This window comes from Montipora foliosa, unplaced genomic scaffold (assembly GCF_036669935.1).
Source record: "Montipora foliosa isolate CH-2021 unplaced genomic scaffold, ASM3666993v2 scaffold_410, whole genome shotgun sequence".
NCBI lineage: Eukaryota > Metazoa > Cnidaria > Anthozoa > Scleractinia > Acroporidae > Montipora > Montipora foliosa.
This window is the reverse complement of record NW_027179713.1, coordinates 310,001-317,500: the sequence shown is the minus strand read 5'-3', so window position 1 is coordinate 317,500 and position 7,500 is coordinate 310,001. Positions and strand designations below refer to the sequence as shown.

At 36.0% G+C, this 7,500-nt stretch overlaps 1 long non-coding RNA gene across 1 annotated transcript in view; it reads right to left on the bottom strand.

The window, feature by feature from the left end:
• The window catches only part of LOC137988193 (uncharacterized), a 30,986-nt gene that overhangs the window by 22,711 nt on the left and 775 nt on the right, over positions 1–7,500 (bottom strand). The gene's annotated exons all lie outside the window — the stretch shown is intronic.

Genomic DNA, 7,500 nt, shown 5'->3' with positions numbered 1-7,500 from the left:
CAGACAAAATAAGATTAACGAACACAAATGAAGTTATGAAGCGTAGAAATGTCAAAGCTGTTATACGATATCACAAGCCAAACAAAACAAAAGAACCTGAACTGTATTATCATCATCTCCTGTTGCTGTACTTCCCATGGAGAGATGAAACAAGTCTTTTAGGAAGACAAGTGGTAAGACATATGCTTCTAAATTCAATGAACATAAAGTACAAGCTGAAGTGAAAGGAAACAGAAAGAATTTTGACCCTGATGCTGTTACAGAAACACTTGAATTTCTTAGAAATAACCAGGGCAATATCATCCACTCCAGCTATTATTCTATGCAGATTTCCAAACAGGTGATGATTTACCTGCAATGTCTGACCAAAAGAAAACACAGATGAGGATGTCAGATAAAATCTCTATGGTTGCTAACGCTACTTTTTTCATATCCATCCAAGACTGAGAAAAATATTTGGCACATCAAATATTGCAACACCTGTTTGCAGGCATTAGCATTCTTGCTATTAATTTTGTAAAATGTATCAACTATCACCAATACATAAGGAAAGTCTTAAGAGTAGGTGCCTTGATTGTAAGACAAAAGATCAGAATGAGTAGCTCAATGGCATGTTCTGGGAGAGAGTGACGAAGGGTGTCTTTGTGGGCTCCAAAATCTTCCAGTTTGGCATTTATGATGAAGTATCTAACTTCAACATTGGATGCCAAGCTTCTGTGATGATTCTGCAGAAGCTTGGAATTTCTCCAGGGTATTATTGTCTAACAGAATCTCAAAGGCCAGATTCATTGAGAATTTCCAAAGCAAACTACAAAGAGTGTGAACAACTTTAATACGTAAGTCACGAAGGAGACTGCTTCATGGAAAAAGAAAGAAAAAAAAAGAGAAACAACAAGCAAAAGAGGTAGACACTTATGTACCTGGTGCATTTTGATGGGTACAACAAGACATTCATCAAAAACCGTGTTACTTTTTGTTGTGGAGTGCTTAAGTATGACTGACTTAACTTTATCTGCTGTCTTATTAGTTTTGTAATTTTGCTAAGGCAGCATTGGTATTAAAAATGATACATATATCAGATCTTGGCTACCTTTTGTGCTGTTGATATGAAATTTTCAGTAAGGTTTCCCCAAATAATTGTTTTATGATGTTTTAAACCTATAAAAAGTTGCCCCTGTTGCAACCTAAAAGGTTTTTATTGCAATATTCACAAATGACTGCAATCAAAACAACACATTACTTAGTTAACATGAATTTTGTTTTGCAGAAAACCATTTAAGTTAGCTTTTTACAGGTTTGCATCATAAAGCATTCATTTCTGTTTACATTCATACCAATACAATGTGTATAGGGTCACAGCTGGTTCTTCAGATATCCTTTTCAAAAGACCTGTGGCTATTTTCACAGTTGGGGGCCTGTAAATTGGTAACCATGGTTACCATATGTCAATCACTGCAGTCATTTTAATCCATTTTCAATTATCTTTCCAATGGTACCATAATGGATTAAGTGCACAATTTTTATCTAAAAAGTAAGATTTTGAGTGGAAGACCATCTTAACCTGTACCACCCTATATTCACAACGATAAAGTTTGTTGATATGATGAGGTAGAAGGATGACCAACCATTTGCTGAACTTTTGAATAGGTTCTGTACAGCAAGTCAAACTGAAGAAGATATCAAGTTCAACTAATCTGGATCAATATTAGATCCATCAGATGTTAATTACCCATCAGATGATCTTCACATCTGGGCTAAAACTAATCCAGTCAATCGACACAAAGAAATGATTTTGCACCAAATACTTGCACAGTTGTTTCTGCCAATCACTATAAAGCCACAGATCAGTACCCTCCTAAATTCTGTCCTGGATTTTTCAGGCTTCTTTACCCAATTGCAAACATTGCGTTCATAACTGCGAGGATCATAGCTTCATTTGATTCCATATCCGCAGTTCATATATGATCCATTTCAGATATCATTTCATCGTTCACTATATGTCTATTAACCATACGATCACTCAAAAAACATACATGTAGTGTTGATATCACATATGATGCAAACATACAACTTGTACCTCATAGCAATGATACAGACATAAAACCTCATCTAAGTTACCATTCATTCTCTACAGGCAAGATCATCCTACTGATAGATTTTTGAGTTTTGCACTGTGTACCTGTTGTACCAGAAGATCAATACAGACAAAGGAACATGAATACTCTCCACAAGTGAAGGCAATGAAATTTGTAATAATTATGAATAGACCAATGTCTCCCAATTTTACAGTGCTTTTTCTTTACCGAAAGAACAACTCAAATATAATACAGTACATAAGTCCTCTACAAAATAGCCTTGGCAATTATTATCCAATCAACATCATTCTTGGTGATTTTAACATCAACTACTTTAATGACCTGTCAAGGTTATTCACAGTTTGAAAGTCCAACTTTTGTCTTAGAATCAGGAAACATACATAAATGTACCTAAAAACAACAAAATTTGACATCATAGAGAATTAACTGTAATTAGTGCCAACTACTCTGATCATGATGCTGTTAAAGTATCCACAAAATATATCAGAGTTTATATATTTAAATTTATTTAAACTGTCAATTGCAAAAAAATATAATTTATTTATAACAGTTAACTGTAAATATAAAATTTTCATAAATGTACATAAATCAAATGTCTCCGCAGGAACCATGTTACTGTTAAAATATCCATTCACTAGCTATAACTAAAATAATAACGAAACTTCCATGCAAGCATCTTTTACAATGAAAATGAAGGAACTCATCTGAAGATTTTGAAAAAGAGGTGTCGCAAAGACCTGGCAAAAAGATCACAAGTCAAGCTAGAGCAAAACTGGTAATTCATAAAATCCTAATCTTCCACAGTATAATCCTCGAAAGCAGACCTTAACATGTTTGGTCAGTTATGTCATAAATATTATCAACATTTATCTATAATTAAAATAATAATAATAATAATAATAATAATTATTATTATTATTATTATTATTATTATTATTATTATGTGTCATAGAAAAATCCTCCTTATGAATTACCGGTAAGCAAAGCAAATTAAATCCAAGGCTCTGCAAACAATGGAGAGAAAACCATGTTACACAACAATTATTATTGTTTTGGAATAAGCAGAGATTAAGATAAGAAGAAGAATTCCAGTTATCAAAATGGATCATGTTCATATGCCACAAGAACTTCCAAACTTGCACAAGCACCTGAGGAGTTTTTCTAAGCTGGAAGTTCCAACAGCAGGAACGGGAGACTTGGAAGCTCCGCTGACAAGCATTTTACAAGGCACCACCATATGGTGCCTCACCCCCTGCCTATGTCCTGCACCACAAGTAGGTAAGTGTACATAATATTATTTTGCATCTTTCATCTTACTCTTATTCCCAGGCAGGACTCTCAATAACTATAAATGACAGGCATGCTCATGCTCATATGACATACTAGTTCAGACCATCATTAAAATATATATATATAGTAACATAATAATAATAATGAAAGAGGGAGGTAGAGGCCCGATTTTCTGATGAGTGTGGAATGTTGCGTTAGAGAAGAAAATAGTTTCGGTTTTATGTTCCCAATTCTGAAGAAAACCTCATTAAGGGAATTTATGCAGCTGAGACAATCAATATGGAAGACACTTTAATGAGTAGAGAACTTCAAAAAAAACCGATAGAACAAGAACTTAAACAAAACTGGACAGAAAAGAAAATGTATGGACAGTTTGGCGGAAACGCCAGAGAATGTTGATAAGAATAACACTTGGCAATGGTTATCCAAATGTGATCTTAAGATTGGGACAGAAGCATTGTTATGTGCCGCACAGGAACAGGCCATCAGGACAAACTATGTAAAGCACTACATCGCTAAGACCGTGAAAGTGTGCAACACTTTACTAGTACATGTATGTGGATGTGAAAATTGGCTCAGAAAGAATATAAGAGACGACAGGACAATGTAGCAAAGAAAGTCCATTGGGATTTTTGTAAGAAGAATGGGTTGGAGCATACGGAAAAGTGGTATGAACATGTCCCTGAAGGAGTAATAGAAAATGAAGAAGTCAAAGTTTTGTGGGATATCAATGTTCAGTGTGACAATGTGATAGAGGCAAGAAGACCAGACATAATTGCAATTGACAAGAAAGAGCGAAAGGGGATAATCATCGATATTGCTGTAGCAGCTGATGTAAGAGTAGGGGAAAAAGAAGGTGAAAAAGTAGAAAAATACCAGGACTTGAAGAGAGGGATCAGAAGATTGTGGAAACTCAAAATGGTAGAGGTCATACCTGTAGTGATAGGAGCCCTTGGAAGTGTCACCAAAGGATTTGATAGGTGGATTGGAAAGCTAGGGATACCATTCCAGAGATGTATCCAGCTTTTCAAATTTGGGGGTCCATTGCAAAATTTTCGGGGTTCAGCTAATTAATATTGAAGAATTAATATTTGATCTATTGCCTCTTAATTGCTACTGAAGTACGCTTTCAGATTTCTAAATTGCACAAAAATAAAGTCTTATCCCTCCCCACGAATATGTACGTACTTGAAATGATCCATTTCTTTGAAACTATTATCCCCTTGTTATCAAATACTTTCTTTCTTTTAGGGTGTTCAGGATGAAAATTCCATCAACTAGTTATCAGAGGGTCATACATTAGGTAAGACTCTTATTGAAAGAACTCTGATTGCTTTTTTTTTTTGGTTTGCCTGTGACATGCTGAAAAACAAATCTTTCAAAAGCCCCCCATTGTTAATATGAAAATAATTATCTTTTCACTCTTTTCATGGTTCCATTGCTTGCATAATTTTTATTTCCTCTCTTATGTAAATTCCTTTAAAGACAAAAGTTAAAAGGTCCCAAAAGTTTTCTAATTTCCACCTTTCTACAGAAATACAGAAATACATCCAACAAGAGAAGTATTTTAAGGCTGTTAAGTTCAAACTCAAATGAAGTTATGAACCTTGCTGAGTCCTGAACGCAAATTTAGCAATTGTGTAGAGAAGCCTGAAAAATTCAGGACTTCCACAGGATTTGAACCTGTGACCTCTAAATACTGGCGCAACGCTATAACCAACTGAGCCATGAAGCCACTGACTTTGGGAGCAGATCATTTCTGGATTCAAGTGTTCCCGTGATGAATGAATCAATGAACAATTGCAAAATGATATATGATCATTACTGGTCAAGTAAATGCTTGGCATCTATGGTCAGGAACCCATGATCAGATGGGCTCCTGCTATGGTCTGGGATTCCAAAAGATTTATATCAAAAGACTGCAACAGTATCCTGCAACACCTTAAATCAAAAGCAATGAACCACTAGTACTGTACTTCAGTAAACTCTGACAGTGGAATGGAAAGTTGCACAAACATGACCAAGCAACTGCACAGAACATTGATCTTCAATCAGGCCAAGAGGAAGCCTTACAAGCAACAAACAAAATAATTTTATGATATGGCCTTTCTCCACCAACATCAACTCACTTCCAGCACAACCAAGCTTTTAACTCAAAAAATTGTAATTACTTCAAGCTTACCTGTATAGAAGAAATAACTACATATGTTTTACAAAGTCTAAAATCTAATGCCTCCTCATGGGTCCTAAATTAAACTCTCAACAATGTTGAAACCTAAATTCATTGTTTTTTACTTGCTCCCTGTGCCCAAGCAACTAGGTACCACTCCCCCACACAGCCGGTTTAGAGAATCGAGCGGCTTTAAGAATAAATTAGAAATATGCTGCATTTGCACTCAATCCCCTGGCCTGCTTCTTCCATTGTAGTTGTACCTATTGGATTCTTAAGCTTTTTTTCAGATTGCCCCACCCACCATTACTCCGGGAAAAAATCCAGATACCACCCAACTCAGTGTCCTTGTGTTTTGCTACTGATGCAACAGTTAGAAACAGGCAACCCAGTTTACGCTCACAGAGCATCTGGTTACCCTTAGCCTGAAAACCACAATCATGCAAATACGAAAAGACCTTTGGCACAACTTGAAATTTCAGAGATTTGCTGCATCCAGTTTAGTCTCCTTCGCAGCCGTTTTTCGGGATGTCACGCAACATTCCACCCGAAAGGAACGGCTGCTTACATTAATATAGTGGAACTACATTCCTTTCCCATTGTTTTGAAGGTCTATTAAACCAACCAAAAAGGTAAACCAATTGAGTGTGAGGAAAATCATTCATTGCGATTTTCCGGCAACCTTATGTACCGGTAGGTATTTGAATTAAAATGCCGAAAAACTCTCGACCGCCCAAAAAAGAATATACATTTTCAGCGGCAATAGTACCCAGAATTTTGCAACAGTGTACACTACAGGAAACCATTTGTGTATTTGCCTGATTTCTGGCCGCAGATCGAATCTGTGTTTTGACCTTGGCAAAACCTCATGTACCACAACAGAAAGCCTTGCTATTGCCTAGGTTTTTACAGACGCAGTAAGAGTTTGACTAGACATTTGTTTGCTTTGGTTTCAGCTCTGCAATCATGCACAGTGGCAGTTGAAAATATATGAAATTAATAAAATTGGATATACAGTGTACAGGAAGACTTGATTTTGAAGTCAATAAAAATATCGAATAATGTGATTAGAGTTACATCCTTTCATTCTTTCAGTTTTCCACTTATTCTTGCGCACATGGTCAACACGATCGCTTTGAAAAATACAAACAACAGACCGGCACATTTGTGGTGATCGAGCGCATTAGAGCCTATTGCAATCGTGTTTATAATTCCACTAGCACCTCTAAAGGCTCGCTCGAATTTCTAAGCACCACTAAAAACCGATTTTATGGCCACTGAGGTGCTTGAATTCATTTTTTTAATGTTGAAACAAAACACGCTCACTAAACATACACGAGTTTCAGTACCAAATTTTCCATAGAAATTGCATTCTTCATGTCATTAATTTTAATTCTACATGTCAACTATAACTAGAGTTGGGTTATTATATGTTCATAATTTAGAGGCAGCGTTTACACGAACAAGGTTTCATTTGTAACAGCATCGATTTCGATGCAGTACTACACCTTCTGTTTACACAACACCGATCGAATCTGTTTTTTACAATGACTGCAAAAATTCTCGTTTGGCTAATTTTTATTGTCAATAAGCAGACACATACCAGACACATAAATTTATAATTTATGCGATATTGACCCGATTTTGCTCGCGTCAGATTGAAGTTTCTCGCATTTTTGTCTCGGTTTCTTCTCGTGTTTTGACTTAATTTTGACTCCTCTGCCTATTCGTTATTGTAAAAAACAAATTAATGTCAGTTTTTTATGCGTCTGTCCTGTTATTGATCATGAATTGCGTCGTGACATTGTCAAAGTAGCTGTGGATCCACGTGGCGATAACCGAGTGGATCCGCAGTCTACCTTGACAATGTTACGACGCAATTCATGATCAATAACAGGACAGACGCATGAAAAACTGACATGAATTTGTTAAATCGAAACCGAG